Source organism: Sciurus carolinensis, chromosome 12, assembly GCF_902686445.1.
Source record: "Sciurus carolinensis chromosome 12, mSciCar1.2, whole genome shotgun sequence".
NCBI classification, from domain to species: domain Eukaryota; kingdom Metazoa; phylum Chordata; class Mammalia; order Rodentia; family Sciuridae; genus Sciurus; species Sciurus carolinensis.
In genome coordinates this window covers 32,546,155-32,563,110 of record NC_062224.1, presented here as the reverse complement: position 1 = coordinate 32,563,110, position 16,956 = coordinate 32,546,155, and the positions used below count along the sequence as shown (strand labels likewise).

General features: G+C 42.7%; 1 pseudogene; it reads right to left on the bottom strand.

Moving 5' to 3' along the window:
* Nucleotides 1-3,552: 3,552 nt before the first annotated feature.
* On the bottom strand, nucleotides 3,553-6,316 carry LOC124961199 (microtubule-associated protein 10-like; annotated as a pseudogene).
* Between the last annotated feature and the right edge of the window lie 10,640 nt (nucleotides 6,317-16,956).

Sequence of the window (16,956 nt, the reverse complement as noted above, 5' to 3'; positions counted from 1 at the left end):
TGCTCACCCAGGTAAGGGGGCATTAGTGCCAAAGTACTGACAACAAAGATGACATCAAGTGACTTTTTTAGTACCTCTCACTTTCATTAAAGAGCAAGGCCATAATTTGAGTAAGAAGCTCTCACACTCATTCTTAGAGGTGATCAGGGAGGCAGGAAAGCAGTCCCAAAAAATCAGACATGCAGAAAAGCAGCTGGAATGGAAGGTTTCACCTGGAAATTTAAGGCCGCCCTCCTGAGCACTTGGCTGCAGGCAAGGCCACCACTGGGAACAGGGTGCATCGCCAAAGAGCAGCACATGTCCACACTCAGGACATTCTCAGATTAGAAAGAACTTTCAGGCTCAGGCTAATAAATGCTGTCCCAAAGTACCTGCAAACATTTTCACAGATTCTGAATATGCAAGTAACCATTTCCAGAACAATGCAACCGCAGGCTCCTCTACATCTACAGCAACCCATTGTTTCATCATCCTGAGTCCAGAAATCAGTCCCAATTCACTCCAGTTGATACTGAAATCACAAGTTCTGAAAGGCAGTTGATGGGTGTTAGACTACAATCGAACACCTTCCCTCAATAAAAGAAAATGCAAAGCCCTCTGAGGTTTTAGCAGACAGCTAAAGGAGAAATCTCTGGGTAGAAAGGAAGGATTTCTATAAGTCCCTGCATTTTTTTTCCTCAGTATATGGACACGCAGCCTCTGGGGACTTGTGGCTCTTCCTCTAGGATTTCAAATCAATTATGAGCCACGAACAAATCCATTCCCCATTGCTTTTATAGAACTAGATCCTTCAAAAAGAGTTAAATTATAACCAAGGTGAAGACAAAAAGGAAATGAAACACACGCACATTCTTTCAAGCAGTTACGACCGACTCCTGACTCGGGGACCACTCCATTCCATGCTGTCTCTCCAACATCAATCTTTGGCTGTTGTCTTACTATCACTCAGGAACTGGGATTATGTCTAATCTACCCTGTCCTGTTCTGGGACAAACACAGTCTCTCCTCTAAAACCCAGAGTCCTGCTGCCAAGCGTTCTTCTACTCAATATCTGATTCAGAGCCAAGTTCCATCATCTCCACCTCATTCTGTAAGCTTCGGACTGCTCTATTATGATAGACTAGGACAGCTCCTTCCCCATGGGCCCAACTGGCATCCCAGAGGCACTTAAAGGAAGCGTTCTTGTGTAACTGGCATGGACAGACATGATACACAGAAACGATGAAGCCTACGGACAGAGTCCCTACCTAGGTTTGCAGGGAAACGTTCGGTGTTCCTTGCGCTAGTACAGTCTCCTCGTAGTTTAGAATACTCTGCCTTCACTCATGCCCTGGCTCAGAGCTCCCTTTCCTCCTGAGTGGAAGGCAATTATTGTGTCCCCACAGTGCTGACACCCTGCACAAAGCATACCCAACTTAACTTAGCACTTGGAGAAGCCTCCTGCTGCTACTGGCTTGGTGGCTGTGCTCTCTGACCCAAGGAGTCTTCTTCAGGCAGTGCCCTCCTGGCTATGCTGAAGGGTGGATTTCTAGCCCCATTATTCATCAACTTAGTCCCATCTGCTTTGATCTTCCAGAAGTTCCTCCAACTGTCTTTTCCACCACTAGTATTTTCTGTGAATTTTAAGTTGTTATTTTTACACCTCTCTTTCAGCAGAATTTTGGGAGGAAAGGACCATAATCTTTCCTTAGTACATATTTTAAAGCAAAAGCTCTTATCTGAATTTTCTAACCTTTTCTAAATGGCTATATCTTATTAGTGTAATAAACCTAGGAACTATTTGGAAAATAAGAAAATGCATGAAGGGTTAGCACTCCAACCTCAAGATACCCATCCTGAAGTCAGTTTCTGATTGGCATGACTGATTCCTGAAGAAAGTCAGGAAGAATACCTTCAGGAAGAATACCTTGGTCTTGATCAAGTCAGGTTTTTTTTTTTTTTTTTTTTTTTTTTTTTGTATTTAGGTTAAAAATGAGAAAAGAAAAATTCTGCAAATCTTGGTTCATGCACTGTCATTCTGTACAACTCTCCATGTATTTTATCCAAGTTAGAACAAGTAAGGGTATGAAACTCACCTATTGGACTGGATGACTGGGGACAAAGAGTTAGAAATCTCACCAAGTCACCAATAAGTCTGGCTAATGATTATCCATGGCTATAACTACAGATGAAGGAAGACTCAAAATAATTAAAAGCCCAATTCCTACCTTTGGGAATTTACTCTGATGCTGGGAACCTTAGTGAGCAAAGTAAAAGGGACTACTCAACATCACTGTGTAGCAGAACCTATTATTCAAATCAAGGTAAAATTCTCCATCTCCCATGAATTGCATGCTGGTGTCCATTGATCCTTTATGCATGCTGGTCCACCACACAGAACACCCTCTTCTCTTCTTACCATCTCTCTAAATATTACCTACTATTAAGATCATTCAGGAGATAATTCCATATAATAAATTACTTATAAAAAAAGAAAAATTAGGACCTTCACATATTCAAAGTCAAAAAAATTAGAGCTCAGAAGAAAATATATGCAAATATCTGAACACAGAATAAGTCAAAGTATAAAATCAATGGAAGAAATTATAAATTATCACTAGACTTGAAAACAAGTTTTCACACATTAAAAATAACCACTGAACCTCAACTGACAAGCAATACACTCAACTCCTATTCAAGAAACCACACAGGAAGACAACTTTTTTTTTTTAAACTCCCCTCTCTAGATGCTTCAGAGAACACCTAAAGCTTGTTCACATGCAGCAGCAAAACACAAATATTAGTCAAACATATCTTAATAAGGGCTTTCACAGGTTTCTTTTCAGGGATTGTGCTTATTATTACTACAGTAACTTTTTTTTCTATAACTTTTCATAAGGTATTTTAAATGCTAGCAATCATTTATTTTGTTCAACAAATGTTTTCATTGCATCCCAATGACATGCCAAGGACTGTGCTGGGTGCTAAAAATAGACAGGGTCCTTCTCATCACAACACTTCAGACTAGTGGAAGACAAACATTAATCAAGCAATCATGCAGACTGCGGTTAAATGACGATATAGAACACTATTAAAAGGGACTCCATCTATTGTGGATCCCAGGATGTGTATATATATATATATAAATACACAAACATTGTACACACACACACATACACACACATGCTGTAAGCTCTTTTAAGAGCAGGAACTATATATTAATTTTTTTTATCTTTCTGCATCTCACAAAATGTCATATATTTGTTAAATAACTGAATCCCATTAAATTTTGCAGCTATCCTTATTAACTAACCTTTTTTCAATGAAGTCAGCTTTAGAATGTTCCATATTTTAAAAGTTTAGATACACTTTTATTTTTAAATAACTCATAAAGAAATCTTACTAAGTTATGAGGTGATCTCATGATCAGTATTATCAGCTTTAAGGTAGAATATTAGTTAAGCATAAAGGAACGACATTTACTTTTCTTATAAAAACTATTCACATAATTTATGCACTAAAATAATGTAATTAAAACTTTTAACAGTACACATAATTTTTTAAAGCACATTTTTACACCATATATCCCAGAAGTCTATTTATTACTAACTCACAGATGTCTTTGTATTGCTTTGAAATTCTTAGTGAACCAATGTCATCCTCTTCTTCAAAGTAATCTGATGTACTGCCATCCAGAACTTTGAGTTCCAGTTCTGACAAATTAGAGGGTAGGTAAGAACTCACTTGAGATGTCCACGGTGATGGGCTTTTTTTCTGACCATTTGCAACCAGTTTCTGCTTTAAGTTTCATAGAGAAGTCTTGACCTCTTTTGTTACCCTTAGAGTTATGCCTACTATTTTGGTCTATCTGGCTTTCTTTTTCCTCAGTTCCATGGGATGAGGATAAATTACTGGTGGAGTTACTAAATGCCTTCTCCATGATTTTGTCCTGAGTCTTTGAAAGATGCCTTCTCTTTTGTGAGAGTACTGGTGATCCAGCCAAAAAGAGTGGGCTAAGAACAGAACTCTTTTCACTGCTACTTTTCCTTGAGGGTGGTCTTGCTCCACTAGAGCTATTGTTACATGAAATTCCTGCCCCTGGACTGCTATCATGAGTTTGCACTCTTGCTGGTCTCCTCAGTGGTGTAGAAGTCTTCTGAATAGCAAGGGCTGGTGAAATCATCTGAATACTTCATTTCTGAGATGCTTTCATGGCAACTATTTTCACTCATTTCAGCAGGAACATCATAATCTGTGGTTCTGACCTGCCAATCATCTATTTCTTTATTTACAATTCTGTCAGCAACAGCATCCTGTTAGAAAACACAAGGACTTTGGACTCTGGTTTCCAGTTTAATCCTCTGAAATATTTGTAGGAGTCAAACTTCTTGGAATGATGGACTCTGCAGAACTCATAATTCTTCCCAATGAACCACTGCTGGTTCTGTTTTCACCACCATCAGTTGACTTTTTTCTTTAGTTGTGTTGGGTTCATGAAAGACTTCACTAATTTGCCTTGAGGTATCACTATTTTCAGCAGAAGATGCATCTGAATCTAAATACTGATCTCTAGGCAGCTGATGTGGCTTCTGACTTTGTTCTGCAAAGCTTAATACTTTAGAGGATGGAATTCTGAATTTTGTACTTGTACTCAACGTTTGTGCTTGCATTTATTTTTCTGTACTATTTTCTTTTATGTACTACTATGTCAGGATTTGTCTGCTTTAAACGGAGTGTGAGTGTATTTGTTAGGCCACAAAGTAGACGCCCTCTGGTCACCCTTTTTTGACAGTTGCCACTGTTCTCAAAATATTTACCTTTCTTAAGGTTTTCAACTTGGTTCTTTCTACACTGAAGGCTCACTAACTTTTCATGGTCCCCCACTGAAAACTTATCCTTAGATTCAGACTGACTCGTGGATTTGGCACAAAATTCTGGTACCTTTTTATCCTCGGTTCTATACAACCAGGCTAAGTGGGGATGCACATGAGTTGCACTCGCCATGAGTTGGTTGTATAACAAGGACAGCTCAATTAACAAAGCATTCAGCAAAGGAAGCTGCCTTATTGTATTGACTGTATTTTGCTCAGTTTGAGGGCGACATGTAGAGTCATTAAGGGCTCCTACATCCTGACACCCTGGTGAACTGAAAAGCACCGCAGGAGTCACCTGTGTTGCAGAATCTGTATCTTTTGGAGGGATCAGATGTGTTGGAGGATTTACAAGTACTTTTTTCCAGCGAGGCATCACCCAGCTTCTCAGGTCCGTCCCTTTGGAGCTCAATGGTGATTTTGACGCCTGCAGGAAGCGTCTTTTCTTGGGTCAAGCGAGTGTAATACAGAGGAGGAAGGCAAAAGTTGTTGGTTTCCAGGTCCAGCTTGGCGTCTTCCTCGCTGGAGGTGCTGATGGTGCTGACACTGCCGTTCGCAGCCTCCGCAGGGCCAGGTTTGCTGTTCTCCGCGGAGACCGCGCGGGCAGGGCTGGGGGCTCCTTCCCGCGCCGCAGCGGGTCGAGGGCGGCGGGGGCCGCGTCCTGGGGGCCGAGGGCGGCGGGGCCCCAGCCGGCGGGGTCACGGGTGCGGCCGTCCAGCTCTGTCAGACGGCAGAACAGCGCCAGGTCCCCAATGCGCCGGCCCTACAGGTCCAGCAGGACGAAGGTGCCCCGGCTGCCGGGCCTGCAGGCGGCGGGCAGCGGGACGTCGCAGGTGCCCAGCAGACGCGGCGCAGGCGGCCCGGACTTGGCTGGCAGCTGCAGCAGAGCGGCACGCAGTCGCGGGCGGTGCAGGGCGGCAGGGCGCAGGTGGAACACGCAGGCCTTGCCGCTCCCGAAGCCCAGGGCGCCGCCGGGCAGCACGGTGGGCCTGGCGGGCGCGCGAACCAGAACTGGCGGGAAATCCAGCAGCCGGAAGGCAACGGCGGGGCCGGGAGGCGGCGCGGCTTCCAGGCACACCTAGTCCACCAGCAGCTCCAGCGAGAAGAGCCGCTCAACCGCCATCCCAGTTGCCAGGCAGCGCCGCCACCGGAAGTGATGGGTGCGAGCCCTCGCGAGAGGCAAGGAGGCCACCGGAATTCTCGCGAGACTGGGTCTGCCTGCTGTCAGGCACCGGGGCAGAAGGCCGAGGGCGTGGGGTCCTGGGTGGACGCCTAGGCCGGGGCAGAGGAGGCTTATAATGGCAGGTCCCTTGTAACCCGGGTTTGGTCCAGACACTGAAGTGAGCAGGACCCTCAGTGACCCCGCAGGACCCATGGCAGGCGACCACGTGCGGACAGCCGCCGTCGGCGAGCCCCTTCTCACCAAGCCCCACCACCCGCGCTGCCCGCGCCGCTGCAACTGGCATCCTGGGTCGGTGTGGGACAGCCACCTGGGTCAGACCTCATGCGCACCCTGAAGTCCGACCAGAGACCTGCGAGGTGTGTTCAGCCACAAACTGAACTCCAGGATCCTGTGAGGTCTGTTCAGCCAGCATCCCTTACCCTCCAGGGGTGCAAACCCACCGCCCTGAGGCAGTCGGGACTGGAAGGGCTTGCTGCCAGGAACTGAGGAAAGAAGCTGTGTGGAGCTACTTAGGAGGAAATGGAGTTCAAGCTCCTTATTTAGGAATACAGACAGTCCCCAACTTGGAATTTGTCTTGTTTTGTTTTGATCTTACAATAGTGGGAAAGTTTGCCCATACAACCATTGTTTTATAAAGCATTGAATCAATTACATAAGGTATTCGGTGCTTGATTATAAACTGGGCTTTGCCTTAGGGGACTTTGCCGTACTGCAGACTGCTGTTCTGAGCACGTCTGCACCAGGCTTGGTAAGCTACAGTGCCGCAGGTTAGGGGTGACATTTTCAGCGTACAGTGAGTACCTCAGGAGGTAACTTCATGGTGAGTTGAGGACTGCCTGTTCTCTTGACATTAGTACTTCCATTCCCCATGTAAAAGCATATAACAAGAAGGTGAGGGTGTAGTAGCTAAATTAAGACAATTCTAAAAGGAACTTTTTTTTTTAAAGATGGAAACAATCTGCAGTTTTAATTTCAGAAACATGAAACAGCAGTCAGAGCCCTCAACCATAGTTTAAAACCCATCAGATGCTGGCTTGCTGTGACAAGCTGGGAACCTCACCTCTGAAAATTCCTGGAGAAACAGACTACAGCAACTCCCTTGTGATCCATGGATTCCCAAAGGCTTGCATTTCAAGGCTCCAGACCACATCATATTCCTGGAATGATGATTTCTGTTAGGAGAAGCAGATACCTCTGGTCTTCATTCAGGACCCCAGATAAAAGCCTGCCCAGAAAGACATCCCTTACCCCAAGACTTGATTGGAGGCTTCTGGAATCTAAGCAACATTTCCCCTTTTCTACCTGGGTTGCACCTTCACACACCTAAACACAGTGAAAACCAGAACCATAATAACATGGCCTTATATTCTGTTGTTGGTAAAGATGAGATGACTTTGTCCTCAGTTAACATGTCTGGTGTTTAAACGCAGATCTTTTCATTCCAAGTATTTTTCTCCTTTCTGTTTCTCAGTTTCTGGCAAGGAAGAAGTAATAGTTTGTTCATGTGCTGTCATTAAACTAGTTTAACATCCCATAACTCTGCCAGAGTTACCATCAGAGCATGCTTGCTACTTTCAATATGCATAAGAAATAGCTTTTGAATTCTAACAGAACCAAGGCTCAGCATTATAGTTTAAATGAGCCTGTAGAAATTGTTACTGGAAATTCATTGACTAAAGAAGGGCAAGAAAAGGCTGCCAAGTGGACAGGAAGGCAGGAGCTGAGGTGGGGGTGGAGAGTAAACTTGAGCTCTGCTACTGACTGGAGGGAAAGAGTGGCCTACACCCTACTGATAAATCTGCCAGAAAGGAAAGGGAGAGTGAAATTGTGCAGCACCTCAAGGGATTGGAAAGCATGGGTTCATTGATAAGCCAAATGGTATGCATGATTGAAAGGAGCCATGGAAACAAAGACTCATTAGCAAGAAGCATAGCATGGTGGAATCAGCACAAGTTTCAAGTTGAACAGTCCTGGGTTAAAATACCGGCTTACTCACTGTTCATAACTGTAATTCCAGCCCAGGTTCACAAACTCTGGGAGCATCCTCTCAGATTGTCTCATACTTCCTCAGGGCATGCTGAAAGATTGTTGGGGCCCCCTTCCAGAGATGTCTGTTCACTCAGTCTAAGATCACTGTTACCAAGGGAGCCTGTTCTGTTGTTTGAGCATGACCACTCACTTCCTGGCATATTGTCAATTACTAGGTTACTGTTTAACAGCTCTCTAGCAAGCAGAATGGTATTGCAATCCTGCCAGCAAATATCAGAAAGGTATATACATTCACATGGTCATAGCTCCTTTCACACTTTCAAGGGGAAATGGAAGAAATGAAGTGGTGGTTGTTAGCTAGGAAGCACCACTATCAACATGAACCATGCCCAGAGATGCCAGTGGAGCAGCAGCAGCAGTGACAACCTGCCCCAGGGACTCCAAAGGTTGCAGAGAGCCCCTGGGAGGTTTACTAGAGGTTGCCCTATGGGCCTGAGCCTGCCTGCCATGTTGCCCCAGCCTTTGCTCTGCTCCAGGGAAGACTGGTGCCTTAGACTGTCAAGACTGAAATTAATAGTTCTTCTTCTTAATAGAGGAATAATTCTTAATAGAATTAGGTCTAAGTTGGATTTATTTTAAATTACTACTAATATTATTTATCCTCCAAAAGATAGCTTTTTTTTTTTTTTAATAACTTCCAATGTGGGAAATAAACCAAAAACCTTGATAAGCTTATTAAGCAGACTGGACCTCCAGGAGAGTCTGATCACAACTTTTCAGGGCACCCCATGGAGATCTCTGGTGCAATCATAATGAAACAAACAAGCTGACTTGAAGAGGTTAAATACAAATTCACATGGCAATGAATGGTAATCCTGCAATAGAATTCAGTTCTCTTTCTTGAAAATACAGGTTGTCTCTATCTCACTAGAGGAATATCCTTTGACTTACTTGCCCATGCCCAAGGAAAATGTTAACATATAGGAAACTGACAATATCCAATTCAAAAATGTATTTTGTGGTACAAAGGAACAATAACACAAGGAAGCAAAGAGGTCGACACAGGAGTTAGTATGTTTTGTAAGAAGAGTGATTCTACTTAAACAGCTGGTTAAGGGCATGGCAAGGGCTCGAAGAGAGGAGGGCTGCTCCAAATTTAACCTTAACAAGAGACACAACCCCCAAATGTGATGTTACTGTTCAAGCTCTTAAACCGTCTGAACAAATGACCTGCTTGCAACAGTGGTGCAGTTTGAGTAGAGACTGATATTAGATGATATGAAGTTATTGTTAAAGGTTGAGTATATCAGCGTTCTGAAGGTTCTTTAAGAAAACATGCTAGCACCTAAGACATGTAAACTGAAGTAGGGGGTGTTGTGCCCAAAGGCTTGAGACCCCACAAGGACCACCAGAGACCACGATCAATGCAAGCAGCAAAGAGTCATTTATTAGCGAGTTCGAACCCGGTCCTCTGCATCCTTAATCAACGACGCTAGGAGAGGCCCCGAGCCCTCGTCAGCAGGGTTTTTATAAGGAAAAGCAAGCAGTTTTACAGTGTTCTTCTAATTGGCTAACATTCGAACAGCTAAACCTCCCCTGGTTGGGTCCGGTCAATCTATTTGATTTTCATTGGGTCCGGCCAGAACTGGATGGTCCTAGAGGAAGAAGGGGGGAGGGAACAGGTGAACTATTCAGGAGCTGAGTCGGGGCTAGGCCCTGCTCTCGTCCTTGACGGATAAGGTCTCCAGGCAACTGCACATTCCTCGTACAAATATCTCTTAACAACCTTGGTAAGCACAGGGGCCCAGCAGTCCTGTTTGTCCTTGAGACAGTTAGCAGCACAGACACCACCCTGCTCTCAATATCCCCCCTTTCCAAGAACATTTAGAGAGCCAATCTTGGGTCTCTACTGTTCTAATTCTTGCTGCTTAATGGGCTGATATTGGGCCTTTAGCACCATTAGCTGTACTGTATTTATTTTATCTTTAACAAAAGCAATTAACTTATTGATTATACAAGGTCCTATAGTTAAAGCTAGTAACAACAATATTAGGGGTCCCACTGTAGTGGACACCAGAGTAGTTAACCAAGGGGAAAAATTGAACCAGGATTCAAACCAGTTCTGACTAGCTTCCCATTCTTTCTTTCTGTTTGTTAGTCCTTCTCTGACTCTTGCCATGGATTCCCTCACTACTCCAGAATGATTAGCATAAAACCAACATTTTTCTCCCAGAGCTGCACATAAACCTCCTTGCTTACAGTCTTTAAAGTCAGGTAAATTTGGTAATTAATGAGCTCCGGAGATCCTTGACATTTTATTCTTCCAGGGGCAGTCTCCAACTTCCAAAGGCAGATGGCTTCATGGCTTCATTTCCTCAAATTGACCCGATTCCCTATTTCTACACTAACTACCTGTCCTTAATTCTGGCTTCATTCCCCCCTTTAGCTATAGGAACTCCCAACTGCTTTAAGGAAAAGGGGGCGTCGGTCGTTCTGGCTGCTTCGAAGCTGAAAGGGGGCAGTGAGGGGCAAGCAGTTTGGAGTTCCTTTTTTTTTTTTTTTAAATCGGGTCAATCGAGGGGTCCAAGGCAGAAGTCTGGTTGGGGAAGAGCAGGTTGTAAAGTCATCTGGGGGCGGGTGCTTCTATGATAGAAGAACAAAAAGACATGAGTACTGAAATGAAATTAGTACAAAGTAAATGTTGCAGCATCTGGAGCATGCCACTGAGTATCATGAAAATGACAGAAATCAATCTCTTACCAGGAGGTGGAAGAACTGAGAAATTGTTCCCATAACTAGACCTAGCCAAGGCTGGAAAGGACAAGGCCTTTATTTGAAAACTTTAACATTGTCCAGGTTATCAGGAATGTAAACACAACATGTAACTTTTAATGTCATAGATATCCCCAAAAATATAGTTAAGCTACTTAATGTCATCTGATTTTTGTAAAATATCCCTTTATTGGTATAACCTGTGTTTAGTAGAGAGCTCTATACTTCTGTTACTTAGGGCTAGGTAATCATACGAGCAAACATAGATCAAATCTACCTGTATAGCTTAGGAAGGTCTGTAGGCCTTAAACTGACTAAAAACTTCTGACTCTGGCAGTTTCTCTTGATAGTTATCAGGCACATTTGCTGAAGAATCTTTCTTTCATTTGTAGCCTCCAGTTTTATTCTAGTGGACTAACACAAGTGTACATTTTAAGTTACTTTTAACTATTATTTCTTTTAAATGCCCAAGAATGGCTATATTTTGGTTTTAACTGTTTTGCTGGGTGTCCAAGACCAAGCTGGTCAAATTGACCTGGTTCCTGTCTTGTTAAAGAGTCAGCTGAGTTTCCACAGGGGCCACTCATAGAGAACTTAAGAGCAGCTTCTTAGCTCCATTAGTGCCATTGGTTAGGCAGGGTCTTCTCGATGAGGTGGCTTTCCTTGAAAGCATTAGGGGTGTCTCCCTTTTTCCATGACCCTCCTCTGCAGCAGATGCACTGAGCGATTCTCATCCTCTAGTCTCAACAATCTCCTTGATCAGGAGGTTGTGTGACCCAGATTTGCAGCAGCGCTCCTTAGAGAAGTTCTCTTATTCCCTGAGTTCAGACTGACTTTGAGGGCAAGATACTGTTTTTTTTTTTTTTCTTGGCCTCTGTATTTAATTCCAATTTCTAAGTTTGATCTTAATCATCCAGCAAGCCAGTCTCACCAGTCATACAGTAAGAGTACTGGGCTTTAAATTCAATGTCCATAACTTTGCAGTTATTTACCCTTTTATCTAACTGGAGTCTGCATTAGTACTGGAAGTTACTACTATCTGTTCTGGTATTTGTTACCACTATCTGTTAGGTGATGGCTTATTATCACAAGTTACCTAGGTTGCGTGTTCTTGAAGCAGCTACTTCTGCAAAACATTAACAGGTAACAGTTTTACAAAATGAAATTAGCAAGAGTAAAAATATATTCTGCTTGTATAATAGCTATCTTGAATTTTGACTGAGAACCACATTATATTCCCTATTTGAGATCATAGTAATTTTACAACAAAAACCAATCTTTTGATTATAACTTTAAATAAGCTGAAGTCTGACTTATTTTGGAGTCACTCTAACATGCAGTAAGGTGGGAGGCAGAGCCTTATCTCAGGTAAGGTGTGACTCTTTACAGATTTTAAGTGTTCTAATCCTACAACTAATTTTTGCCCCTTTTGCTATGACCAGCATGACCAAATTTTCAAGTTCAGTGAGGGTCAAAGGAGTATTAGAAAATAAAGGTTTATAAACACAGATTTTGAAGATTAAGCTGAGATCAGATGGAGCTCTATTCTCTGATGGAAATGCAGACCTAAAGAGTTATGTTAGCAATCTTTATACATGTCTTATTATTTTAGAGACTATGTAAGCATTATTCTTTGTTTTCAGGAGAGTTACAGAGACTAGACCATCTATGCAACTTTTTCCCACAACTGCAAAGTGCAATGTTAGGAACTCTGTGTAGCTCTCAAAGAAGTCCACTGTCCAAAGTTACTGTAAGGTGGGCAGGAACTAGAGAAGGGAACTGATGAAACACTGGTTATCTAGCAAAACAATTTCTTTCTGCCCAAGAGCTGTGTGCCTGATATCAATGTAAGAGCTGATAGGACTCCTGTACAGAGCCTCCCCAGGGAGGTTACTGCCACAGCAGTTAGGCATCTTGTGCTCCTACACAGGAACACTTCCAGGCACCAGGCATGCTACAGTCATGAAGTCAGGGACCCCAATCTCAGTCATTGTTGTCCCATTTTTGCTATAATGCATTATATTCTTTCTTAAATGTCAATTTAAGAAGTTTATATATATATATTGATTTCTAGGTCCATATGAACATTAGTTAACACAGTCTAACATTATATCCAAAACAGGAATCAATCAAAGAAAGGCTGAGAGAGCTTTTAGCTTTTCCTTTGTGTAGCAAAATGCTTTTACCTTTTACAATATGAACCTTTAAACAAATCAGGCTGTCACTAACTCTTAGATATACATTTACATTTAAATTTTTATCTCAGTGAAATAAGTAACCAATTTTACATATACCTTACTGATAATATGTCCCATAATAGAACATTAAATGATAGAAATAAATCCCCAATAAAATGTACTCTTTAAGTTTAATATTACCAGTACAGACAAGTTTATTCTGGAGAATAGCAGCTTGACAAATTTCCTGCTTTAAAAACTTGTATACCTGGAAAATATGAATACATTTAATATACAAGGAGTGACCATTTCACAAGTACCTTGACACATTAATCTTACTAAATTCAGTTTTTAAAGAAAAATTTAGACTCTGTAACATAGTACAATACTCTTAACAGTTGTTTAACCATAATTGTATAAACCCCAATTTTTAAGACTAATTGTTTTAAAAAATAAAACTTAATAGACACAAAGTTAAGAGTAAATTAGTGTTTCTAAGAAATCCTTGTTATTTTACCATATATTTTAAACTTTGGCTTATATCAGAACATTAGTATTTCACCTTAGGAAAAATCTTAAATAGCTTTAGCTGTCTCACATACACACAACCAACTTAGTTACACACAGACTTGTTGAAACTTGCCCTATACTTACACACAGACTTTCTTAGCACTTACTTAGACCCTCATGTATTCCATCACATAGGCACTTTCTTACCCAGAAACATTTTTATTCTTTCTTTCCTACCTGTTGACCCCTTTCTGTTCACATTCTGAAACAACTCTAACTGAAACACAGTGAAAGGGGAGATGGTAGCTCTAAATCCAAGTCTAAGAGCTCCTTGGAGCTTTGCAGAACTGGAGGGGGAGCAGGGGGAAGTGGTAAGGGAGCAGATGGAACACTCACTCTCCAAGTTGAGGTTTTATCTGTTAGAACATAACTCTTAATAACCTTGTTTTTAGTAATGACACAAAGCAATTTTAAACTCTTTTTAATTTACCAACCTATGAAAACACCAATAATGTTTAAGTATGATACCCCATGGAATTTGAGGAGTTAAGAGTACCTGATGTTATTTAACAATGAGCATTTTAATTTTGCAAATTAATCAAATGTCACCAACATACACATTTGAGTAATCCCATACATGTTAACTCTAATTCACTTATTCTGTAAAAACCAAGAAAGCAGGCAAGTGTCCTGAACAGTATTTGCTGTCTCTTTCCTGTTGAGGAAAAGTCCTAGAAACAATTGATATTAGACATTGTTTAACATTAACATTTCATTATTTTGACCACCTAGAGACCTGCAAGTTATTTTTAAAAACATTTCACTTTTATTAGTTTACTCAATTTACATTGAACCCTTTTTAAATCACGTGAATAAAAGTATTTGGATCCATTTTTAAATTTTAATTTTAGGAGCGCTCAGTTTTTGATGCAGACAAGACATGACACCAGAGAGCATGACATGCAAATAACACAAAATTAAAGGCCTGGTAACTTTATAGGTGAATCTCCATTGCAATGTAACAGATGTTCAAAAACTTTAGTTGAATAAAAAATAGAACTGATCAAAAAGAAAAAATCATTAACCTAGGTATGCAAGATCAAAATTATGAGCTCAAAAATACAGCATTAAAGAAAAACAAAACAAGAATCCTGGAAAATGAATTAGTTCTGTGTAGCAACCCAGAAGTTTAAAACAGACACCCTTTTGTTTTCTTATTCTTATCTTCAGGTTACCCCCCTTTCCTGCTGAGACTGCTGCAGTCTACATTCCAATGCAGGCTTCAGCAAGGCCAGGCAGGGGGGAGGGAGGATCACCCAGGACTTTTTTTAACCCCCCTTTTTTTTTTTTGGTTGAGAAATCAGGTTAGGTTTGAATGCAGAAAATCACAAAACATTATTTCTTACTACTTTTGAGGAATGGAGCTGCTGAGCTCTCTGCCTAGGGGGATTGGAGTAAATAAATCTCTCAGGAACAAGGAGAAGGACTGCAAAGTACCCTGCAATGAGTATCCCTAAGCCTAAGATTGGATTAACACAATGAAGAATTTAATAGAAGGCAAGAGTAAAAACCATATAGTACAATACACAAACAGACAGACACATAGCATGCTAAATCAAAAATTGGCTAGCTGGTATTTTGTAGTTTCCCAGGTGCCACACAAAGCCCAAATGGGACAAAGAGTTAACCAGATGCGGCCAGTCATCCGAATGCAATACTGAAGCTGCTCAGAAGCAGCGCAGACTCTGCTCAGAAGTGACAAATTCACCCAGAATGCAGCACAAACTGCTCAGAATGCAGCACAAGCTGCTCAGAAGTGACAAATTCACCCAGATTGCAGCACAAACTGCTCAGAATGCAGCACAAGCTGCTCAGATGTGACAAGAACGTCACCAGATGCGACGAATCGCCAGAATGCAGCACCCGCTGCTCAGATGTGACAAGAACGTCACCAGATGCGACGAATCGCCAGAATGCAGCACCCGCTGCTCAGATGTGACAAGAATGTCACCAGATGCGACGAATCGCCAGAATGCAGCACCCGCTGCTCAGATGTGACAAGAATGTCACCAGATGCGACGAATCGCCAGAATGCAGCACCTGCTGCTCAGATGTGACAAGAATGTCACCAGATGGGTCGAGGGGACGTCTCCCGAGACCCTGCTGGGGTCCTATAGCGCGTCCGCCAGGACTGTGCCAGCCCAGAACCAGAGCCTGCAGGCAATTCAGACCAGAAAACACACGGCAATGCCTTACTCACCGGTGGAAGATGTCACTTATGACTCTATGATCAGGTGTCTGGGTGGGCTTGGGGATCCCGGACGAGCCCCCATATGTTGTGCCCAAAGGCTTGAGACCCCACAAGGACCACCAGAGACCACGATCAATGCAAGCAGCAAAGAGTCATTTATTAGCAAGTTCGAACCCAGTCCTCTGCGTCCTTAATCAACGACGCTAGGAGAGGCCCCGAGCCCTCGTCAGCAGGGTTTTTATAAGGAAAAGCAAGCAGTTTTACAGTGTTCTTCTAATTGGCTAACATTCGAACAGCTAAACCTCCCCTGGTTGGGTCCGGTCAATCTATTTGATTTTCATTGGGTCCGGCCAGAACTGGATGGTCCTAGAGGAAGAAGGGGGGAGGGAACAGGTGAACTATTCAGGAGCTGAGTCGGGGCTAGGCCCTGCTCTCGTCCTTGACGGATAAGGTCTCCAGGCAACTGCACATTCCTCGTACAAATATCTCTTAACAACCTTGGTAAGCACAGGGGCCCAGTAGTCCTGTTTGTCCTTGAGACAGTTAGCAGCACAGATACCACCCTGCTCTCAATAGGGGAAGGAAGTGACTGAGCCAGGAGCTGGCTTTATAATGTCTCAGGATAGAAGGGAAAACAGGGAAGGCAGACATGGCCAGGGCTTGATGATTCCTGAATCTATGTGAGGGGATGGGGGCCTGTGTTGTTCTCTTCTATACTTGTGTGTGTGTGTGTGTGTGTGTGTGTGTGTGTGTGTGAATCTTTTCATAAAAGGTCATTGCATTTTATTTCAGAGGTATCAGATCAGCCATAAAAGACTGAATGTCCAGCATGTTGGAATGCAGACTGTGCACCAACCCATATCTCTGAGCAGCTGACTGGTGTGTAATGGTGCCACCAGGGGAAAAGCTGTTTCCCTGCTGCAGCTGTGAGCTGCTGGCCTACCCAGAGTCCAGTTGTGACAGCTGTCCCAGGTTGCCACTTACAATAAAGGGAATCTGTAAGTGGGCCATCTGTAAATGACATCCCTCCTATTAACAGGCCTTACAGGCCAAGCACATCTGTTGGTCCTTCTGCCCTGGCCTCAGTCCTCTGTGCCAGGCACTGGAAGAAGAGGGCCATTCTGCACATATTTTACAGCAAGAAGAGACCCCTCTCTCCTTGCTTTCACACACACATAGTGCCTTTTGATTTACCTCCTAAACTCTCCACCGACTACATTAGGG